The sequence below is a fragment of the Muntiacus reevesi genome, chromosome 6 (genome assembly GCF_963930625.1).
Source record: "Muntiacus reevesi chromosome 6, mMunRee1.1, whole genome shotgun sequence".
NCBI classification, from domain to species: Eukaryota; Metazoa; Chordata; class Mammalia; order Artiodactyla; family Cervidae; genus Muntiacus; species Muntiacus reevesi.
The window spans coordinates 70,195,295-70,220,982 of NC_089254.1; positions in this window are offsets into that span (position 1 = coordinate 70,195,295).

The window sequence follows — 25,688 nt, forward strand, 5'->3', positions numbered from 1 at the left end:
TACATAAATTTCTCACTAGCAAAACAAGATCCCTTTTCTGATTATTTAATTTGTTCTAAGTTAAGACGTAGGAGTTCTTTCAACAGTTTCAACATTAAAAAGGGCACAGAGATTGTGTTAAGATATACTTTCTTTGCTAATACAGACATCATTACTTAATCTTTTAAAAGATAATTCAACAATTCTCTTTAATTCCAGATTAATTTTCTTTCCTAAAGCAATTTTGAAATATGTAACTGTTAACTGCCTTCTGCATAATATAGTATTTTTTAAGACTCAGTACACTTTTTAAAGAAATATGTTTTTCTTTCCACACAATTCAAAAATGGCAAAAAATATTTTACTCAGACTCAAACAAAGTCTCAGATGAAACCCTACATGTCAGGCAAATATTACTTTTCATATTCCATGGGCTTTTCTTCTCAAAAAAAATAATTTCAATGTTTCTTAGGTATTCTCAACTGCTCCCTCCCAAGACATGATGAAGAGTGGAAGAAAGACAAATGCCATAGAGGATTAAATAGTGATACAGAATAATAATCAAAAAGGCAAAGATCATTCCTACTTTATTAATGAATTCCATCCCTGAGTATCTATTGTATTCTTACAACTGATCTGGCTATATCATCTAGAAATGTACAAAGCAAACAAGTAAAGGATGAAGCAGCAGAAATAATTGACTACATGGTTTGTTAGTGGTTTTGTACCAAGAGAGCTATGTTTAGAGAGAATTATTCAGCAATTATTTTCAAGATGTAGAGGACCAGGAAGAAACAAGACAATGAAAGGACCTGGGAAGGGAAGGGACTGGAACTCACATTTATTGAGAAAGTCCCATGTGAAAGCACTGTGCTTCAGGCTTTTATTGTAAATTTCCCCCAGTAGTGGTTATTCAGTGGGTTTGGCAATCATGATTATGTTCAAAACTAGATAAAGAATGTCACCAGCTTCAGGTGACTTTCTGCAAGAAATCGAGAGGAGTTGCATACTAATGAGAAAATTTAATTTAGACTGACTAGTTTCTGAAATGCGTGGAGGAGGATAGTGAATAAAAATGATGTATGGAGAGCAACAAAATTCCTACTGAGGGTGTCTTCTGGGAAAGATAATGCATTAGAAATCAATGAGTCTACTCCAGTTCCCCAAAGCAGAAACCAGCTGTGATTGTACCAAAGCTGTATCTTGTACCAAAGAGATACAAGAACACTACTAACAAGGGATGGTAACAAACCCTAACATAGGGATGCCTATAAGATATAATCCAAACTGAATTAAATAAAGTATGGGCTGATGCACAATTCTTTTAAAACAAACCAAAACAGAGCAGTGCTGCAAGAAGTAAGCAATTTTGTTAAGCTGCTTTAATTTGAGGGAGTAAAGGCTGGAGGAATTGCACTGCCATGGCAAAGACATGAAACATACCAATGGTTCCCTTCCTCAGAGGACTCTAAGGACGTGAAGGAGAATTTACAGTGACTGCCACATCCCTACAGGGATGAGGGATGTACCAGCCCTCATCTGAGCAAGTTGAAAAACCAAGTAGAAGGATTATGAAGAGCTAAACTGCAGAGCCAAATGCTGCAGTTTTGGACAGATTAAAGAGAAAACAAGTAAGGAACACTGGCCCTTAGTTGAAGTCATTTCAACAGATAGTGAGATCAAAATTTACAGAAACAAAGTTACCGCAAATGCTGATATTCCCACCCTTCCTCAGCTAGTTAATAACTAAATGTGTGGCATTTACTTATAAAATCTGGCATTTCAGTTAATTATGTTTGTTATGTTTGCTACTTTGAATTTTTTATTGGAATATAGTTGATTTACAGTGTTGTGCTAGTTTCAGGTATATAGCAAAGTGAATTTGTTACACGCATACATATAGCCTCTCTTTCAAGATTCTTTTCCCCTATAGATCATTACAGAGTGCTGAGTTCCCTGTTCTATACAGTAGTTATTAGCTATATATTTTATATATAGTAGTGTCTATATGTCAATTCCAATCTCCTAATTTGTCCCTCCCCCTCTTTCCCCATGCAACCATAAGTTTATTTCCTACATCTGTAACTAGTTCTGTTTTGTATGTAAGTTCTTCTGTACATTTTTTTCGATTCCACAGGTAAGCAATATCATGATATTTGTCATTCTCTGCCTGAATTACTTCACAGAGTATGACAATCTCAAGGTCCATCCATGTTGCTGCAAATGGCATTAATTCATTCTTTTTAGAATAGGCTGAGTGATATTCCATTGTATATAGATACCATATTTTCTTTACCCATTCCTCTGTTGATGGACATTTAGGTTGCTTCCATGTACTGGCTATTGTAAACAGTGCTGCAATGAATATTAGGGTTTTCTCTGGATATATGCCCAGGAGTGTGATACCTGGGTCATATGAGAGCTTTATTTTTAGTTTTTAAGGAACTGTCATGTTGTTCTCCATAATGTCTACACCAGTTTACATTCCCTCTACCTCAACATAATAAAGTCCGTATATGACAAATCCACAACAAACCTCATTCTCAATGGTGAAAAGCTGAAAGCACTTGCTTTAAGATCAGGAACAAGACAAGGATGTCTACCCTCACCACTTTTATTCAATGTATTTTTGGAAGTCCTAGTCATGACAATCAGAGAAGAAAAAGAAATAAAGGAAATCTGAATTGGAAAAGTAAAATTGCCATTACTTGCACATGACATGATACTGAGAGAATCAATTCCTAGGCAGGTTGATAAGAAGTCCAGGGGTCCCCAAGGAGAGAGGGGTCTGACATTCTTGAGGAAGGAAGGACAAATGTTTTTTGTTCTCTCTACATTCCTTAGGATTATATAACAATAATGTATCCTGCTTGAGGACAGTCTCCGAAAAAAAACCTTCTGGCTAATCCTGTTATCTTAAAATGTAATTCATGGGAGTGGGTTTAGTGACGTCTTTACAACCTCCACACATTCTTTTGATTCACTGTAATAAGTAATTAAAAAGTATATAACTCCATTGCTAACACTAGTGATGGGGCACTCTTTCTGCCCCCTTCTGATGTCTATGTCAGAAGCTTTCTCTATCCCTTTTATACTTTAATAAAACTCTATTACACAAAAGCTCTGAGTGATTAAGCCTCGGTTCTGGCCCCAAATTGAATTCTTCTCCTCTGGAGGCCAAGAATCCCAATGTCTTTCATGGTTCAGCAACAACCTTTCAATACCATACATAGAAAACACAAAAGATGCTACCAGAAAACTATTAGAGCTCAATGAATTTTGTAAAGTTGCAAGATGCAAAATTAATACACAGAAATCTCTTGCATTCCTATACACTAAGAAATAAATCAAGAAAGCAATCACAAGATTGATCAAGGAAATAGCCACATTTACCATCACATCAAAATACTGGAGTGGGTTCCCATTTCCTTCTCCAGGGGACAACTTCCAGATCCAGGGATCAAACCCAGGTCTCCTGAAATGCAGGCAGATTCTTTACCATCTGAGCCACCTGGGAATAACACTACCTAAGGAGGCAAAAGACCTGTACTCTGAAAGCTATTAGATGCTGACACAAACAGATGGAAAAACATAGGATGTTCTTGGACTGGAAGAATCAATATTGTGAAAATGACTATACTACTCAAAGCAGTTTACAGATTCATTGCAATCCCTATCAAATTACCAAAGGAATTTTTCACAGAATTAGAATTTTAAAAAATTGACAATTTGTATGGAAAAACAAAAGACCACAAATAGCCAAAGCAATCTTGAGAAAGAAAAACAGGGCTGAAGGAACAAGGCTCCCTGATTTCAGACTATACTACAAAGTGACAGTAGTTATGTTAAATTTTGAAGACCTTGGTAAAGAAAAAGGAAAATCCACCTCACCTCTACTATTTTGAAGCAAATAGCAGATCTAATTAAAAATTTACCCAGGAGAATGTCAGTCAGACAAAAACTTATGAAGAAACACTGCAACATAAAAGTGAAAGTAAACATAACATGCAAAGTACAGATGAAAAGGTATGCTTTTGAAGCTACATTACAGGAAGCAAAAGAAAACCTAAGCATATATATAATGGATAAGCAACAAGATCCTACTGCATATCACAGGGGACTATATTCAATACCCTAAAATAAACTATAATGAAAAAGAATATGAAAAAGTATCTATATGTATAACTGAGTCAGTTTTCTCTATAACTGAGTCACTTTAGTGTATATCAAAAACTAATACAACATTGTAAACCAACTATACTTCAATAACATAAAATTTAAAAAAAAGAAAACTAAGTAAAAACTGCTGTGCTCTCCCAAGGAAATTAAATAGGCTCAGTGAGCGATAAACAAACTCACATAAAATGGAATATGACAGGGTTAAGTCAAAAAAAGAATATGATAGAGTTAAGTGAAAAAAAAATTTTTTTTAATTTCCAAGGAGTTTAAGTGGTACTGGAAGCTATATAAGCTTAGAAGCTATTGAAAAGAAAAGTAGAATCAACAATGTCAAAAATCCAATCACTGCTTTGGATGAGAAGCTTTAAAATTCACCCAGAATATGGTGTAAGGGAAAAATATGAGAGTCATTGAAAATAGACAGAAGAAATCCAACATTTAGGAATATGATTTCCTGCAGAAGAAAACAGAACAGATGGGATGGAAATAATAACCACAAGTGTATTAAAAGAACATATTTCTGATCAAACCTACAGCCAAAAAGTATTCATCCTGCTCCAGGTGAAATTATTAAATGAGAACTGTCACCTCATTTCAACCTGGTGAAAATATCCAATTTTAAGAGCAAAGAAAAAGGCCTACAAGCATCTAAAGGGAAAAAATTTTTCGTGTATAAAGAAAAAGGAAAGCAGTTTGATCACATAGTTTTTTCTCACTGACCACATTAAATGTTATATAACTTCTATCAACATTTGTAAATATCAAAATAGAAGGGTTCTGATTCATGAGATCTATAGTCTGATAAATTGTCATTCCGGAAAACAGGCAAAGGAAAAAACTTTCAGATAAAAACATGATGTGAAAATATATCATTTATGTGCCATTGCCGTGGGTGAGTGTGTAAGGCAGCTATTTGAAGATATATACCAATAAACTAAAAATGAATAAAAATAAACAGCCCATAAATGAGGAATTTGGTGGTGGGCATTAAATATATAAATCCACATATGTGTGTATGTGTGCAAAATCATGATGATTATGGAAAACATATAGCAAATTATAAGTTAAATAAGAGATTGAAGAAATTGAAAGTTTGCCAACACTTCATCTTAAGAAGTTGAACAGTTACTGAAGTTGGTATCTTGAGTAATACAGAATCCAAAAAGTTTTTTCAAGTCTTAATATCGATCTCTATCAATTTGGAAGCTTTCCACATTACAGAAGAGAAAAATATCAAAGGAACTCCGGTCAAAAAAGAAAACAAACCAAAGAGGTAAGAAGCATCAAAGAAATAAAAAAAGGTTGCAATAGCACTAAGAGACAAGTTCAAGCTAAAAGCTTCAAAGGAACAAAGAATGTTACTTTTATGAACAAAAGAACAATGCTCAAAGGCTATAACTGTCATCAGTTTTATGCATCAGATAAAGACTAAAACATAAAGCAAAAAAGTTAGAAAGAGAAACTGACATAGTAATACAGTAAGAACTCTCTTAACCATCTCTCTAAATTAACTGACAATTTATATTCTACAAAATATGCTGACATAGTCATAGCAGTCTAAATACTGACCACCAATGTATTGCCCTCTCTGCATGCTCATACCTTTCTACCCCCACAAATTGAGTTGGATGCTTATCAAGGGTCAATCATATTTGTTTCCAAACAAGCTTACGCCTGTTGTACTTGATATTGACATTGGATCTGATATTGTATATTAAACAGCATATATTAAATGTGAAAACAGGGTTTATACTTCATTACAACTTAAAGAGTTTGTAAAGCGTCTATCACTGTGACTCTAAAAATTCCTCTCAAATTACATGTGGGGACACAAAGGTAAGTTATTGGGAGATCAGACATTAACTGTAAAAACCTAGATATTATTCTACATCCAAATCACCTACAAAAATGTCTTTAAAATCTCTTTCCACTTTAAAAATCTACATTTAAAAATGACAGACCTTTCAAATGGATGTGGTTTAAGCCAGACAAATGGAACTCCAATATAGAGCCCGTACCCTAGGAAAGACTTTGACTCTTCATCAAAAGATTTGCAACTAAATATCTATCTGTGTTTTAAACCAAAATAATACATCTTCTATGTTTTTCTTCTTTATCCCCTGTCATAACAGGCATTTTGGATTAATTGATTTGCTCCAGTCCTCATCATGTTAGATAAACATTTACTGTTCCACAATATTTTAATACTCCTTTCTCAGTATTTGATAGATCTGTCAAAAGTAAAATGACCCTATGGAGATAATGACTGGTAACAAATATAATTAATAAATTTGGTATTAGAGATTTATGCACAGACCTGCAAGGAAATAATACTCATTTTTAAATGTCCCTTGAGCATATATAAAATCTGGTTGCATATTAAACATAAAAACATAAACTTTTAAAGTTAAGTATATTAGGATCTACATTCTTTGACTATGGTGTAAAGATCCTGAAGCTAGAGAATATCTTGTGTGTTTGAAAACACAAAGTATTCAGTATGACTGAGGCAGAGTAAACCTTGGGGCCATTAGAAGGACCTCAGCTCACACTTGAGACAGAAGCAAAAAATCTGTTCTAATTTTTTCTGGTTTTTTTTTAAATTTGCAGAGTAAAACATATTTTGTAAGGATTTTAATAAACACATAAGAGTCATATTCACCACTCCAGCACCATACAGAAGAATGATCTATGTGGTTTATAAGCTCAATCTGGTAGCTTCACCACAAATAGGATTGCCGAGTCAAGGATATGAACAGGGAAACCAGTTAGGAGGTTGCTGCAAAAAAAAAGTATGGGTGAGGGAGCCAAGATGGCGGAGGAGTAGGACGGGGAGACCACTTTCTCTCCTAGAAATTCATCAAAAGAATAACTGAACGCAGAGCAAACTTCACAAAACAACTTCTGATCGCTAGCTGAGGTCACCAGGCGCCCAGAAAAGCAGCCCATTGTCTTCGAAAGGAGGTAGGACAAAATATAAAAGATAAAAAGTGAGACAAAAGAGTTAAGGACGGAGATCCGTCCCGGGAAGGGTCTTAATAGAGGACGTCTCCAGACACTGGGAAACCCTCACACTGGCGGGCCTGGGGGAAGTGTTTGAATCTCAGAGTTTGAATCTGGCTGGGAGGGATAGAATAAATAAAACCCACAGATTACGAGCCTAAAAGCAACTCCCAGCAGAAAAGTACCCCAGACACCCGCATCCGCAACCAGCAAGTGGGGGCGGAACGGAGAGGAGTGGGCGGCATTGCTTGGGGCAGGGTCCGGGCCTGAGTGCCCTGAGGACAATCGGAGGGAGCTTTTGTGAGTTGCCAGCTTGAACTGTGGGAGAGCAAGAGAGAGAGAAAATTAACCGGCCCGAACACACTGCCGGCCGCTCGCAGAACAAAGGGACCGAGAAAGTCCTGAGAAGAGCTCGCAGGCTGCGGACCGGCCCAGCCCCGCGGAGGCAGGAGGCAGGGGGGAGGGGAAGGGGGCAGGCTCGGCCCCAAGGACCGCATCCCCTGCCACACTGCAAACGGGCCTCCGCCTTCTAATCAAAGACCTCCTGAGATTCTGGATGGTCGACATCCGCCGGGAGGGTCGTGGCTAGACACAGTACACGCACCCGGCCGGTGCGGGCGGGATTGGGGCTGGGGACGCGGAGGGCAGAAGGCGCATGCACCCGACTGGCGCGGCAGAAACTGAGGCTGGGATAGCGCAGGACGGAAGGCGCGCCGCACCCGGGGGGAGAGAGCGCCTGGCTGCCTGAGCCACTCGGGCGGCGTGGGGACAAACGGCGGGCGCAGCTTTGTGTTCCGCGCTTTTGTGAATCACCCGAGGGCTGGAACCGCCTGGAGCCTGAGCAGCCCAGACGGAGAAAATAGCTCCAGCCCCTCCCTGCAGCGCCAGCTCCATGCCGGATCACGACGGAACTAGCTACCTGAATAAGAATCCACCTCCGCCCACCTGTGTCAGGGCGGAAATTAGGCGCGGAAGAAACCGGCAACAGAAGCCAAATAAACAAAGGGAACCGCTTCAGAAGGGACCGGTGCAACAGACTAAAATCCCTGAAGAAAACACCGACTTCACCGGAAGGACCTATAGATATCGAGAAGTATAAGCTGGAACGAGGAGATATCTGAAACTGAGCCGAACCCACACTGACCGAAACAGCTCCAGAGAAATTCCTAGATATATTTTTTTCTTTTTTCTTTTCCTTTTTTTTTTTTTAAGTAAGAAAAAAAAATTTTTTTTTCTCTTTTATTTTCCTTTAAAATTCCCTTTTACTCCCCCATTACTCCTTAACTTTCATTTTCATAAGATTTTTATGATTTTTTTTATTAGGTAAAACAATTTTTTTTCTTTTTTTTTCTTTTTCTTCTTTTTTTTCCTTTTCTTTTTTCTTCTTCTCTTCTATTTTCTATTTTTCTTTTTCACATTTCTTTTAAAGTCATCTAGTACTCCTCTTACTACTCCTTAATTTTCATTTTCAATACACTATAACCTTACAGGGGAAAAAAAAAAAAGAAGAAGAGAAGCCCTATTTTTAAACCAAACTTCATATATATTTCTAAAATTTTTTTTTTTAATGTTTTGGGTTTTGTTTTTAATATAGTATTTTTAAGAGTCTAACCTCTACTCTAGATTTTTAATTTTTGTTTTTCAGTATATGATATAAATTGTGAACATTTAAGAATCCAATATTCAGCTCCCATTTTTATTCAGGAGTGTGTTGATTATTCTCTCCCAATCTTGACTCTCTGTTTTCTACCTCAGAACACCTCTATTTCCTCCTTTCCCCTTCTCTTCCCAATCCAATTCTGTGAATCTTTGTGGGTGTCTGGGCTACGGAGAACACTCTGGGATCAGACAACTTCGTAGATCTGTCTCTCTCCTCTTGAGTCCCCCTTTTTCTCCTCCTGCTCATCTCTATCTCCCTCCTCCCTCTCCCCTTCCTCATGTAACTCTGTGAACCTCTCTGGGTGTCCCTAACGGAGGAGAAACTTTTCACCATTAACCTAGAAGTTTTATTATCAGTGCTGTATGGTTGGAGAAGTCCTGAGACTACAGGAAGAATAAAACTGAAATCCAGAGGCAGGAGACTTAAGCCCAAAACCTGAGAACACCAGAAAACTCCTGACTACATGGATCTTTAAGTAATAAGTGACCATCCAAAAGCCTCCAAACCTACACTGAAACCAACCACCGCCCAAGAGCCAATAAATTTTAGAGCAAGACATACCACGCAAATTCTCCAGCAACGCAGGAACATAGCCCTGAACGTCAACATACAGACTACCCAAGGTCACACCTAACACATAAAACCATCTCAAAACTCATTACTGGGCACTCCATTGCTCTCCAAAGAGAAGAAATCAAGATTCACGCACCAGAACACTGACGCAGGCTTCGCTAATCAGGAAACCTTGACAAGCCAATCATCTAACCCCACCCACTGGGTAAAACCTCATCAATAAAAAGGAACCACAGACCTCCAGAATACAGAAAGCCCACTCCAGACACAGCAATCTAAACAAGATGAAAAGGCAAAGAAATACCCAACAGGTAAAGGAACATGAAAAATGCCCACCAAGTCAAACGAAAGAGGAGGAGATAGTGAATCTACCTGAAAAAGAATTTAGAATAATGATAATAAAAATGATCCAAAATCTTGAAAGCAAAATGGAGTTACAGATAAATAGCCTGGAGACAAAGATTGAAAAGATGCAAGAAATGTTTAATAAAGACCTAGAAGAAATAAAAAAGAGTCAAGTAAAAATGAATAATGCAATGAATGAGATCAAAAACACTCTGGAGGGAATCAAGAGTAGAATAACGGAGACAGAAGATAGGATAAGTGAGGTAGAAGACAGAATGGTGGAAATAAATGAAGCAGAGAGGAAAAAAGAAAAAAGGATCAAAAGAAATGAGGACAACCTTAGGGACCTCTGGGACAATGTGAAACGCCCCAATATTCGAATCATAGGAGTCCCAGAAGAAGAAGACAAAAAGAAAGGCCATGAGAAAATACTCGAGGAGATAATAGCTGAAAACTTCCCTAAAATGGGGAAGGAAATAGCCACCCAAGTCCAAGAAACCCAGAGAATCCCAAACAGGATAAACCCAAGGCGAAACACCCCAAGACACATATTAATCAAATTAACAAAGATCAAACACAAAGAACAAATACTAAAAGCAGCAAGGGAGAAGCAACAAATAACACACAAAGGGATTCCCATAAGAATAACAGCTGATCTATCAATAGAAACCCTCCAGGCCAGAAGGGAATGGCAGGACATACTGAAAGTAATGAAAGAGAATAACCTACAACCTAGATTACTGTACCCAGCAAGGATCTCATTCAGATATGAAGGAGAATTCAAAAGCTTTACAGACAAGCAAAAGCTGAGAGAATTCAGCACCACCAAACCAGCTCTTCAACAAATGCTAAAGGATCTTCTCTAGACAGGAAATGCAGAAAGGTTGAATAAACGTGAACCCAAAACAACAAAGTAAATGGCAACGGGTCCACACTTATCAATAATTACCTTAAATGTAAATGGGTTGAATGCCCCAACCAAAAGACAAAGATTGGCTGAATGGATACAAAAACAAGACCCCTATATATGCTGTCTACAAGAGACCCACCTCAAAACAAGAGACACATACAGGCTAAAAGTGAAGGGCTGGAAAAAAATATTTCACGCAAACGGAGACCAAAAGAAAGCAGGAGTCGCAATACTCATATCAGATAAAATAGACTTTCAAATAAAGGATGTGAAAAGAGACAAAGAAGGACACTACATAATGATCAAAGGATCAATCCAAGAAGAAGATATAACAATTATAAATATATATGCACCCAACATAGGAGCACCGCAATATGTACGGCAAACGCTAACAAGTATGAAAGAGGAAATTAATAGTAACACAATAATAGTGGGAGACTTTAATACCCCACTCACAACTATGGATAGATCAACTAAACAGAAAATCAATAAGGAAACACAAACCTTAAATGATACAATGGACCAGCTAGACCTAGTTGATATCTATAGGACATTTCACCCCAAAACAATCAACTTCACCTTTTTCTCAAGCGCACACGGAACCTTCTCCAGAATAGATCACATCCTGGGCCATAAATCTGGTCTTGGAAAATTCAAAAAAATTGAAATCATTCCAGTCATCTTTTCTGACCACAGTGCAGTAAGATTAGATCTCAATTACAGGAAAAAAAATTGTTAAAAATTCAAACATATGGAGGCTAAATAACACGCTTCTGAATAACCAACAAATCATAGAAGAAATCAAAAAAGAAATCAAAATATGTATAGAAACGAATGAAAATGAAAGCACAACAACCCAAAACCTATGGGACACTGTAAAAGCAGTGCTAAGGGGAAGGTTCATAGCATTACAGGCTTACATCAAGAAACAAGAAAAAAGCCAAATAAATAACCTAACTCTACACCTAAAGCAATTAGAGAAGGAAGAAATGAAGAACCCCAGGGTTAGCAGAAGGAAAGAAATCTTAAAAATTAGGGCAGAAATAAATGCAAAAGAAACTAAAGAGACCATAGCAAAAATCAACAAAGCTAAAAGCTGGTTTTTTGAAAAAATAAACAAAATTGACAAACCATTAGCAAGACTCATTAAGAAACAAAGACAGAAGAACCAAATTAACAAAATAAGAAATGAAAAGGGTGAGATCACAACAGACAACACTGAAATCCAAAGGATCATAAGAGACTACTACCAGCAGCTCTATGCCAATAAAATGGACAACTTGGATGAAATGGACAAATTCTTAGAAAAGTATAACTTTCCAAAACTGAACCAGGAAGAAATAGAAGATCTTAACAGAACCATCACAAGCAAGGAAATCGAAACTGTAATCAAAAATCTTCCAGCAAACAAAAGCCCAGGACCAGATGGCTTCACAGCTGAATTCTACCAAAAATTTAGAGAAGAGCTAACACCTATCTTACTCAAACTCTTCCAGAAACTTGCAGATGAAGGTAAACTTCCAAACTCATTCTATGAGGCCACCATCACCCTAATTCCAAAACCAGACAAAGATGCCACAAAAAAAGAAAACTACAGGCCAATATCACTGATGAACATAGATGCAAAAATCCTTAACAAAATTCTAGCAAACAGAATCCAACAACATATTAAAAAAATCATACACCATGACCAAGTGGGCTTTATCCCAGGAATGCAAGGATTCTTTAATATCCGCAAATCGATCAACGTAATACACCACATTAACAAATTGGAAGATAAAAACCATATGATTATCTCAATAGATGCAGAGAAAGCCTTTGACAAAATTCAACACTCATTTATGATTAAAACTCTCCAGAAAGCAGGAATAGAAGGAACATACCTCAACATAATAAAAGCTATATATGACAAACCCACAGCAAGCATCACCCTCAATGGTGAAAAATTGAAAGCATTTCCTCTGAAATCAGGAACACGACAAGGATGCCCACTCTCACCACTACTATTCAACATAGTGTTGGAAGTTTTGGCCACAGCAATCAGAGCAGAAAAAGACGTAAAAGGAATCCAGATAGGAAAAGAAGAAGTGAAACTCTCGCTGTTTGCAGATGACATGATCCTCTACATGGAAAACCCTAAAGACTCTTCCAGAAAATTACTAGAGCTAATCAATGAATATAGTAAAGTTGCAGGATATAAAATTAACACACAGAAATCCCTTGCATTCCTATATACTAACAATGAAAAAACAGAAAGAGAAATTAAGGAAACAATACCATTCACCATTGCAACAAAAAGAATAAAATACTTAGGAGTATATCTACCTAAAGAAACAAAAGACCTATACACAGAAAACTATAAAAGATTGATGAAAGAAATCAAAGAGGATACAAACAGATGGAGAAACATACCGTGTTCATGGATTGGAAGAATCAATATTGTCAAAATGGCTATTCTACCCAAAGCAATCTATAGATTCAATGCAATCCCTATCAAGCTACCAACGGTATTTTTCACAGAACTAGAACAAATAATTTCACAATTTGTATGGAAATACAAAAAACCTCGAATAGCCAAAGTAATCTTGAGAAAGAAGAATGGAACTGGAGGAATCAACCTGCCTGACTTCAGACTCTACTACAAAGCCACAGTCATCAAGACAGTATGGTACTGGCACAAAGACAGAAATATAGATCAATGGAACAGAATAGAAAGCCCAGAGATAAAACCACGAACCTATGGACAGCTTATCTTTGACAAAGGAGGCAAGGATATACAATGGAAAAAAGACAATCTCTTTAACAAGTGGTGCTGGGAAAACTGGTCAACCACTTGTAAAAGAATGAAACTAGAACACTTTCTAACACCATACACAAAAATAAACTCAAAATGGATTAAAGATCTAAATGTAAGACCAGAAACTATAAAACTCCTAGAGGAGAACATAGGCAAAACACTCTCTGACATAAATCACAGCAAGATCTTCTATGACCCATCTCCCAGAATATTGGAAATAAAAGCAAAAATAAACAAATGGGACCTAATGAAACTTAAAAGCTTTTGCACAACAAAGGAAATTATAAGTAAGGTGAAAAGACAGCCCTCAGATTGGGAGAAAATAATAGCAGATGAGGAAACAGACAAAGGATTAATCTCAAAAATATACAAGCAACTCCTGAAGCTCAATTCCAGAAAAATAAATGACCCAATCAAAAAATGGGCCAAAGAACTAAACAGACATTTCTCCAAAGAAGACATACAGATGGCTAACAAACACATGAAAAGATGCTCCACATCGCTCATTATCAGAGAAATGCAAATCAAAACCACAATGAGGTACCATTACACGCCAGTCAGGATGGCTGCTATCCAAAAGTCTACAAGCAATAAATGCTGGAGAGGGTGTGGAGAAAAGGGAACCCTCTTACACTGTTGGTGGGAATGCAAACTAGTACAGCCGCTATGGAAAACAGTGTGGAGATTTCTTAAAAAACTGGAAATAGAACTACCATATGACCCAGCAATACCACTTCTGGGCATACACACTGAGGAATCCAGATCTGAAAGAGACACGTGCACCCCAATGTTCATCGCAGCACTGTTTATAATAGCCAGGACATGGAAGCAACCTAGATGCCCATCAGCAGATGAATGGATAAGGAAGCTGTGGTACATATACACCATGGAATATTACTCAGCCGTTAAAAAGAATTCATTTGAATCAGTTCTAATGAGATGGATGAAACTGGAGCCCATTATACAGAGTGAGGTGAGCCAGAAAGATAAAGAACATTACAGTATACTAACACATATATACGGAATTTAGAAAGATGGTAACGATGGCCCTATATGCAGGGCAGAAGAAGAGACGCAGAAGTACAGAACAGACTTTTGAACTCTGTGGGAGAAGGGGAGGGTGGGATGTTTCGAAGGAACAGCATGTATATTATCAGTGGTGAAACAGACCACCAGCCCAGGTGGGAGGCATGAGTCAAGTGCTCGGGCCTGTTGGGCTGGGAAGATCCAGAGGAATCGGGTGGAGAGGGAGGTGGGATGGGAGACCGGGATGCGGAATTCGTGTAACTCTATGGCTGATTCACATCAATGTATGACAAAACCCACTGAAAAATAAAAAAAAAAAGAAAAAGAAAAAAAAAATAAAATAAAAAAATAAAAGTCTGCCTCTGAGAAGAAGAAAAAAAAAAAAAAGTATGGGTGATATGTGGCACAGACCACAATGATAGCAGAGGAAGTGGTTTAAACTTTCTGAATTCCATAGGTAATTTTAAGGATAACCTTGCTTGATGTATTGCCAGATTGGACACACATTACAAGGGAAAGAGAGGAGTCAAAGAGGAGTCCAAGTTACTTTAAAGAAATAAAAGGAGGGTGATGATTTTGAGATGGGAATGACAGCAGGAGTAGTTTAGCTAAGATATAAATGTTAATTTCACATTGTCTTTAAGATATCCAAATAATGAGTCAGCATTTGAATGTATGATTATGAAGAAAAGAAGGTCTTGGCCTAAGATATATAAATTTGAAAGCTGTCAGCATATGGATGACATTTAAAGCCACTATGTATGATATTATCACCAAGGGACTCTATACAGATGGGAAAAAAGGTCAAATGACTCAGCCTAGAAGGTTGGAGAAGCTTGAGAGATTAAGATGCACCAGCAAGAGAGACACAAATGGAACAGCCATTGAGATATGAGACAAACAAAAGGTGTAATATTAGGGAAGCAAAGCAAGGAAGTTCTGCAAGGATGAAGAAGTAATTAACTGTTTCAAATCCTGTAGAAAGGTGAGGACTGAAAACTGCCATTGGATTTAGCAACTTGGTGATCATTGGTGACCTGCACAAACAGTCTTAAAATAGTTTTGGGTATAAAGTAAAATCTGACTGGAATAGGTTCAGTCTAACAGAGTAAAAAAATGAATTGCAGTCAATGCATAGAGCTAGATATTTTCAGAAGTTTTTATATAAATGAAAGGAAACAGGGATAGTAGCTGGAAGAAGTAGAAGCAGTCGGTTTGACTCATTAAAATAAACCACTATACATTCATGAAAAAGTTCAATGAGGAGAGAAATCTATGATGCAAGGATAGGTGAATTGTTACAGTGAAGTTCTGAAGAAGATAAGGGAATGAGACCTTGTGTATGAATAGATGGCTTTCCTTTACTAGGAATTTACATAGTCCATTCATACAAAGGAGATAGATGCTCACTAGACTTTGGCCACCTGATGCAAAAAACTGACTCATTGGAAAAGACCCTGATGCTGGGAAAGATTGAAGGCATGAAGAGAAGGGGACAACAGAGGATGAGATGTTTGGATGGCATCACCAACTCAATGGACGTGAGTCTGAATAAGTTCCAGGAGTTAGTGATGGACAGGGAAGCCTGGCATGCTGCAATCCATGGGTTCGCAAAGAGTTGGACATGACTGAGTGACTGAACTGACGGAGACATCATGGTGATCAGTTTGATACGCATAGAAATACATACTGAATCACTATGTTGTGTACTGGAACTAACAGTGTTGTAGGTCAATTATACTTCAAAAACAGACTCATTGAAAAGAGGTTAGATTTGTGGTTACCAAAAGTGGGGGTGAATGAAAGTGGGGGGGGGGACTGGACAAAGGCAGGGGGGAGAATTGGATGGCAGGCAGGGGAAGACGTCTGGTGGCTCAGACCGTAAAAAATCCACCTGCAGTGTGGGAGATCAGGGTTCAATCCCTGGGTTGGGAAGATCCCCTGGAGGAGGGCATGGTAACCCACTCCAGGATTCTTGCCTGGAGAATCCCCATGGACAGAGAAGCCTGGCAGGCTACAGTCCATGGGGTTGCAAAGAGTTGGACAGGAGTGAGTGATTAAGTACACGGGGGGAGAATTGGATGAAGGTAGTCAATAATGTATCAACTTCCAGTTATAAGATGAATAAGCTGGGAGAAATATCAGTAATCTCAGATATGCAGATGACACCACCCTTATGGCAGAAAGTGAAGAAATAAAGAGCCTCTTGATGAAAGTGAAAGAGGAGAGTCAAAAAGTTGACTTAAAAATGTATTGCTCAACATTCAAAAATGACTTGCTCAACATTCAGCAAACTAAGATCATGGCATCTGATCCCATTACTTCATGGCAAATAGATGGGGAAACAGTGTAAACAGTGGCTGACTTTATTTTTCTGAGCTCCAAAATCACCAAAGATGGTGATTGCAGCCATGAAATTAAAAGACGCTTACTCCTTGGAAGGAAAGTTATGACCAAGCTAGACAGTATATTAAAAAGCAGACACATTACTTTGCCAACAAAGGTCTGTCTAGTCAAGGCTATGGTTTTTCCAGTGCTCACGTATGGATGTGAGAGTTGGACTAGAAAGAAAGCTGAGCGCCGAAGAATTGATGCTTTTGAACTGTGGTGTTGGAGAAGACTCTTGAGAGTCCCTTGGACTGCAAGGAGATCCAACCAGTTCGTCCTAAAGGAGATCAGTCCTGGGTGTTCATTGGAAGGACTGATACTGAAGCTGAAACTCCAATACTTTGGCCACCTGATGCGAAGAGCTGACTCATTGGAAAAGACCCTGATGCTGGGAAAGATTGAGGGCAGGAGGAGAAGGGGACGACAGAGAATGAGATGGTTGGATGGCATCACCAACTCAATGGACATGGGTTTGGGTGGACTCCAGGGGTTGGTGATGGACAGGGAGGCCTGGTGTGCTGTGGTTCATGGGGTCGCAAAGAGTCAGACACAACTGAGTGACGGAACTGAAGACCTAGAGATAAAAGGACCAGCATGACAAAGATAATTAACAATGCTGAATGTTATATATGAAAGTTGTTAAGAGAATAAATCCGAAACACTCTCATATCAAGAAAAAAAATACCTTTTTTCCTATTTCTTTCATTTTGTATCTGTAGAGGTAAAGAATGTTCACTAAACTTATTGTGATCATCATTTTATGACATACTTAAGGTAATCATTATCCTGCATACCTTAAACTTACAAAATGCTGTATATGAATTTTAACTCAATAAAACCAGAAGGCAAAAAGGAATTAAGGCCAAACACATGAGCACTGACATAGGTAAGTAGAGTAATTAGACTGAGTAAACTGAGGACAGTTCTCTGACTGCTTTCATTTTAGCCGCAGAGAATAATGATGAAGGAAGAGGTGATAAAAGTTTCAGAGGAAAGAAAAAGGTCTGAAAAGTTATCTAAAGACTGAGGGAATGAATATACTAGAGAAATATAACATGGCTATTAGGCATCATTAGGACCCACTTGAGATTATTGGTCATAAATTTAAAATGAGAACAATGAGTATGATGGTAAGTTTTTCTCCAGTCACGTTTGACTTTTCAGGTATGAGCACACATCAGGCAGACAGTTGGATCTGACTATAGTTGTGATTTTGCCAGGCAGCACAGTAAAACAAGAGAGAGAAAAAGCACTGTGGTTTTACAGGAAAGCAATGATTATTATAATGAAACATGAAATATTCATTATATAAATAAGGGGGTAAGGGCATTTGCTAAGGATATGGGAAGGTGGTAGGTTAATTAGAGGTCCTTGAGTTTAAAACGATTGTTGGGATGCACTAGTAAAGGGAGTCAGCTAGAAAAGCAGGAAGTGGTGGTCAGAGAATAGGAAGCTAGAAATTGAATTCTAGAAGTCTAAATTTGCTAGACTGGAGGTAGTTAATAATGACAAAATCCAGACTATAAACAAGAGTGGTAGAGTAGAGCGAGTATCAATGGAGGGTATAAGGACAAGACAAAAGAGGTTAGAATACTGGATGAATAACATCACCATGAATATGACAGTACTTGTACGGGAGGAAGAAACTGACACAGGAGCTCAATTTTTCAGGAAATGAAGGGAAGTGAAATACACCAAGTAGATGACTTCAAAAAGAAGAAATAATGAGTGATAGAGTGTGCTAACAGATTCAAAACTCGAGGTTCCTTTCCTTCTTTCTTTAGGAGGGAAATAAGATAGTCCATAGCCATTCAATTAAGAGAAAAGAAAAATCCCACTCCTCCATCTTCAGTAGCTTAAAAGGGCTTTTCCCCAACATTGGCTTTGCCACTTTGGGGAAGAGACCAGCCGACCTAGGGAAACCCTTTCAGAGTGAAGTCAGTGGCTTAGTACTGTTAAGAAGAAAAAGGGCCTGAGTTTAGTTCTCTTGCTTGGCTCTAGTGGCATAGAAGGAATCCAGAAATTCTCATATGCCCTAAGGAGGGCTGTGGAAGGTAACTGAAGGAATGGCTAGTAATTAACTGCTGGGATGATAAATGGAGCCATCACCTGCATCTGAGAGCTGCAGACCACACAGCCTGGAGATGAAAGGGAATCACAGCCAGACCTTGTTGGCCGCCGCTGTATTTTTAAGTGTTAAGGTAGGTCCCATCCAGGCCATGAGAGAAGAGACTCATGTCCATCCTCAAACTTCAGCAGAGGACGCCAACAAGCTGAGATATGATAGACAGGCTGGTAAGAGCCATCATTGCTGCAACATTCAATAAATATCCAGAGAGCACCACAAGGACACACAGAGCTATGGCCCTTTCTCTGAAGCCAATGGAGACAGTGAACTTCTTTGTATACTCAGACTCCATCTTAGGGTGAAATATGAGAAGAAAGCAGAATTCTGAAAAACTGAATATATACTTGAAGGGGACTGTTTTAACCCTGTCAGTAGCATGTGACAAAGATCAGATTATTTATAAGAAATGAACAAGCTGATTCTTTATATATCTGAATGTAGAGACCTTTTGTCACACATACATTGAGTGCTTAAACAAAAGTAAAATAAAATAAAGAACTATCTTCCCAGTTATCTACAGATTCTTTTCTAGCTAGAGGAGTTCAAATTAGCTTCAACCCAGCTATGAAATCAGTCTTTCAACCTTGAATTAAAAACTGAGTTCTGACACTATGGTCTGTTTTGAAGAGGATTTAGGTCAGTGGTATGAAACAGATGAAACCACACTGCGGTAATGAGTGTCAGATGTGAAGTGATCATGACATGGCTGAGAAAAATCAGAAGATCAAATGGTAGCACATTACAATGCCACAATTCTAGGTCAGTGGCAGGAGGCCACCTCTTCCTTCTGGGAATTGAATCCTATCTGGGTCAAGGGTCCAGGCTCTTGCAGGTTCAGTGGCCAAAAATGTGCTGGGGCCAGGGGTGGAGACAGAGCAAATACAGTGTCCTCTGTTCTGGTGCATCCAACAAGCCCAGTTTCCCTGATGGTGGTGTTTAATGTAGCACAGGTTGACAGAAGAACAAACAGAATCCTTTTTTCACCTACTGGTCTTTCTACTCTGGAATTTAAGCCCATAATGTGGCAAAGAAAACCATATTCACACATGATAAGGACAGAAATAAAGCCCAGGGTTGCGGGGGGTTGGGGGGGTTTAAATATTTGTGAGACTTTTCTAGGATAAAATGAAAAATTGATAAGAACAATCCCAATTAAATCTCATTGAAATTAATAAGTATTTTTATCCTATTTCCGACTGTCTTTGTTAGTAGGACTAATGACCGTATTAATAACCACAGCAAACATCTATGAGTGCTGAGTGTTTTTCAGGCACTAGGCTACAGTATTTACATATGCTATCTCCTTCAATTCATACAACAATCCTATGAGGAGGTTACTGGTTTTATCATCTCACAGTAAAACTCAGGTTTAGAGAGATGAAGTCATCTGTATGATATGCACTGAATAAGTTATGGAACAGGAATTTAGGACCAAGACTCTTTATTTTAGGGCTCTAATGTTTCACTAGTAAAGAATAATACCTTCCATGTGGTTAGCATTTATGTAAGACTTTAAGTTTATACTAATAGAAGGTATCTTATACCTCCCCTGTATGACTTAACCCTATGAATTAGGGACTAGTATTATTCTCATTTTTAAAGAAAACTGAAGAGAAACACTGAGCCCAGATCATCTCCAACAAGAGAGAAATAGAGAATAAGTTTAGGAGGGAGAATTTAAGCTGAATGTTCACAGTGGACACCCACTCATGATTTATTGGATTTTTTTAATGTATAATTTTAAAGAACACTAAATAACTTATATGTTAATCCAATAAGAAAAATTCATCTTCCAAACTTAGCTAAATAATTTATCTAAGGACTGCAATGCTGACCCTTTAGCTACAAATGACTATGGATATATCTGGATACATACTGTATTCACATTACATATTGATGGAGGTGTAACTTTCCTTAAATCCATTTTCTTCCCCAGCTGCCACCACCGAACTTGACATGTCTCTCTGCTGAAAGAATATACCCAGAGAGAAAAACACCCAATTCTTCAGTTAGCAAGCATCTCAGAGGCAGCTTAAAAGAAAGGAAAATCTAGACACATTAGCAGGAAGCACATGTCCTGATGGCTCAGAAGAGGCCCAGTGTATACCTGCTACTCCTGTGGTAGGTCTGGTTCAGAGTTTCTCTAAGATAAAAGCATCACACTTGATAGGATGTACTGTATGATCACCCTACTCACAAGTGAGGGAAACACATTGTTCCGCTGATGGGCCCCCATTTAAGAGAGCTGTCAGTCAGAACCTCATCTAAACTTGTGACCCAGGTAGCCAGGCTTCAGAGGTCCAGACTAGGATGAGGGCAAGTATGCAGAAGAGAGGAACAGCAACACTAGAGGACCAACCTCTCCTTACCAAGGCACTGCCGCAAAACTCACACTCTCTAAATCTACTTCTCTGTTCTCTAGATTTTTAAGTGTATAGGTTTTCAAACTGGTTCAAAAGAGAAAACTGTATGGGTGAGGCTTCATCATACTGGAAAAAAATTTTAGAACTCACTGGTTTAAGCATGAGAAATATATATATTCGGGATTCCCAGGGGGCTCAGGGGTACTGCCTGCCAATGCAGGAGACACGGGAGACGTGGGTATGATCCCTGGGTCGGGAAGATACCCTGGAGGAAGAAATGGCAACCCACTCCAGTATTCTTACCTGGAAAATCCCATGGACAGAGGGGACTGGTGGGCTACAGTCCATGGGGTTGCAAAGAGTTGGACACGACTGAGCATGCATATATGCAATATGTTTATTCATAATTTAATACAGGAAGATTGACACTATAGAGAAATATACAAAATCTGTGGTAATGTTCTCAAAACATTTCATTTTCCTCTTGTGTTTAAAATTTAAGTTACAAAAAATACATACAGATGGATTTAACTTTTTAAAACTATTTATGATTTCATTTGTTCCCTATAACATGTGATAGGTAATAGAGATTAAATCTCGTATTACTGACATATTTTTAATATCTTTGCCTTAATTTCAATAATACATATCTCACAAACCAATAATATTCCCTCTTCAAAAAATCTTTATACAAGTTTGAGCAAAATGGTGGTAAGACTTGATGTTACATTTTTTTTCAATTTCAATACATTTTTACAAAAATGTAAAAAATGTTTCATTTTTAAAAATCTTGCTTATAAAACAGTAGACACGGGGTGCTACTGCTAAATAGTTCAGGATTTATTTGGGGGGTAAATGCTCTGAAATTGATTTCATAAAAATGCTCTGAAATTGATTTCACAAAAGTCACACAATTCTGTTCAGATACTAAAAGTCATTTAATTGTACACTTTAAGTGGATGAATTGTATGTGATGTGAACTGTACCTCAATAAAGCTCTTATCAAGAAAGCTAAAAGAAACTTGCATATCATGGTAAGTTGAAAGAGGCTGGGTCTGTTTCCCTTGCCCTTGAGTCTGGGCTTACCTGTGACAGCTTTAAATAATACAGTAGGTGAAAGTGATACCATGTCACTTCCAGGTCTAGTGTTTAAGAGAACAGGATGCGTCCATCTTGGTCTCTTGGGTATTTTAGCTGCTTTGTAAGAACTTTAAATATCCTGGGGCTACTCTAGTCTGAGAAAGTCTGTGTTAGCAATACAGGGAGAGAGGGAAACAAGATGCTTAGCAAGCCCCCAAATATTCCAACTCCGATCCATTCAAGTTACCTCACCTGAGGTTGCAACACTGTGAAAGAGACAAGACACCCATGCTGTGTCATGCTTGAAGCCATGACCCAAAATATGAAATATAATGATAAATTGTTGCTCTAAGGCAATAGGCTCTGGGCAGATTTGTTATGTAGCAATAAACAGAATAGACTGCAAAACAAGGTGATAAATTATTCCATAAATCCTAGTATAAGAGCAAGTATATTTAACACCCTGACAGCATCAAGATCCTGGAAGAGTAGCAGCTATGCAGGAAGAAGCAAAGGGAACTCCAGTGGGTTCGGAAAGCCAAGAAACTTGGGAATCCATTTCAAAAAGAGGTCTCCATTCAGAGCTGGGGACTCAACTGGCCAAACTCAGGAGAGTTGTGATGACTGGGAGACTTACTGGGGGTATCAGCCTTCTGGGATCTCAAAAATAGTCAAAACCGTACAAAGAAGAGAAACTGGTCTGGACAAAATACCACATTTGGGGTAAAATCTTGGGTGTAAAAGAGAAGATATAGAGATTCTAGAGGGGATTTAAAAAAGCAAAATAGGTGAGTCTCAAAATATCAGTGATATAGGTATGCAGATAAATCTTTAACATATCACAGTGAAACAAAAGAGGAATCTTAGTTAAGAAGCTGGAAAAATCAATCTCAATCTTCACCTCTGCTACACAAGCACTTCCTCCTAAAAACATGAAAGTCCTTCTCTCTTAAAATGAACAATTAAGAAAACTGCAATGAAAGTCATTTTAAGATATTATAAGATAAACAAGAATAAATGACATCTAAATTATATACTCATGAAAATGAACTCACAATAGAAAAATATGGGTATAGGACAAAAGGCAGAAACTAATATCCCCAAAAATCTAAGGAAAATTTAGAAGCTACCAAATAAAACATGAATCTGAATTTTAAAACATCATAAATATTGAGTCATTTTAGGACAGTTAGAAACAAATGTAGATAAAAAGAGAGAAAAAATATTTAACTGGAATGAATTACAAGAAAGACACCACAGAATGAACTATTGTGGAAATAAAGAGGGAAAAAAACTGTTTTAAAATATATGATGGTCTATGTAGAAAATATCAAGAGCTCAGCACAGAAAGCCTTCTAGAACTAATAAGAGTTTAACATGGTCAAAGAATACAAGATAAACAAGCAAAAATCAATTGTATTTCTATAAACAATAAACATGTAAACACTGAAATAAGAGACAGCATTTATAACTGCTCCCCCTAAAAATGATTTAAATATAAAACATATCTGGAACTTACATGCTGAAAACTACAACACGCTAATGAAAGATATCTGAGAAGAGCTAAATAAATGGAGTATATGTGTTTATGGATTAGAAGACAAATAGCATTGATGTGAATTCTCCTTCCTATTTATATACAGGTCTAATGTAATTTGCATCAAAACCTCTGCAAGATTTTTGTAAATACAGACAAGATTACCTTAAGTGCTATATAGAAAGATAAAAGAACTAGAATAGCTAAAACAATTTTGATAGGAAATAAAGTGATGAGTCAGCCTACCCAGGTTTAAGATTTATAGGAACTGAAGTGATGTGGTATTAACCAAAGAATAAACACACAGACCAGTAGAACAGAATAAAGAACCCAGAATTGGGTACATAAAAATATGCACAACTGATTGACAGAAATGCAAAAGTAATTCAGTAGAATAAAGGTAAGTCTTTTCCAAAACATGGTTAGCCGAAAAAAAAAAAAAAAGCATGATGAAAGACAAAAATGTCTTTGCTTATATCTCACAACTTATACAAAAACAATTAACCCCAAATGGACCACAGACTTAAATCTAATATGTAAAACTATAGATATATGTAGAAAGATACAGGAGAAAAGTTGGGTGTTAAGGGCTAGGCAATGTGTTCATGAATGCTATCAATTGTATAATTCATAAGAAAAAACTGATAAATTTGACTTCATCAAAATTAATTTACTCTGCAAAATACTCTTAAGAGGATGAAAAGACAAGCTACAAAGTGGGGTAAAATATTGACATCTACAAAACACATCTCATAAAGGACTAGTATCTATAATACACAGAATACTTAAAACTCAACTGTAAAAAGCAAATAGAGTTTACCTAAGAGCAATATGGGACCTTGCTTATGAAAAGTAGAGCTTCTTAGAGAAATGAATCATTTTAGGTCTGGAGCAAGAAATGAACAGATGTTATCTTGCTGTACCTGAAAACAAGTATGCTAAGAAAGACTTCTGAAGACATGTCAAAGGACTCAGGAATACCTTGAACAGCTCCCATAGGCCAAAGCTGGAACAACTTTAGCATCATTAATAAAACCAATTGCAATTGAACAAACTATATCTAATATATAAAATTTTTTGAAATCAAAACCATGGTCTAAAAATTATACTGATCACCTTTAGACGCCATCACTGGTATCATCAGAGCACCATCCCATCACTGTGAAAATTTACAAAAGGAAGGTTTATGCATTTATTCTTCCTTTCCTTTATGAACTGTATTTTAAAGGAATGGAATAATAATAAACGAAGGAAAGGTTATAGAAGTATCACAGCTAGTAAGTGCAAAAGACATGGTGGTGGTGTAGTTGATAAGCCGTGTCCAATTCTTGCGATTCCTTGGACTGTAACCCACCAGGTTCCTCTGTCCATATTTCCCAGGCGAGAATACCAGAGTGGGTAGCCATTTCCTTCTCCAGAGGATCTTCCCAATCCAGGGATCAAACCCTGGTCCCCTGCATTGCAGGCAAATTCTTTATCGATTAAGTGACCAGAGAAGCCCAAAAGACAGTAGAATTAGACAATCAACATTTTGCCACTCCTAGAAAACAGTTATGTTTAAACTAATTACTTATCTATTCATGATACCTACTGACATATTTATGAGTATAAAATATATTTGGGATTTGCTTTATAATACTCTATTAAAATGGCAGTGTGCTGGAGCTAGCTATATGATGGCCCATTGTATGAGCATCTCTACTTTTGAATGTGTTTGAAA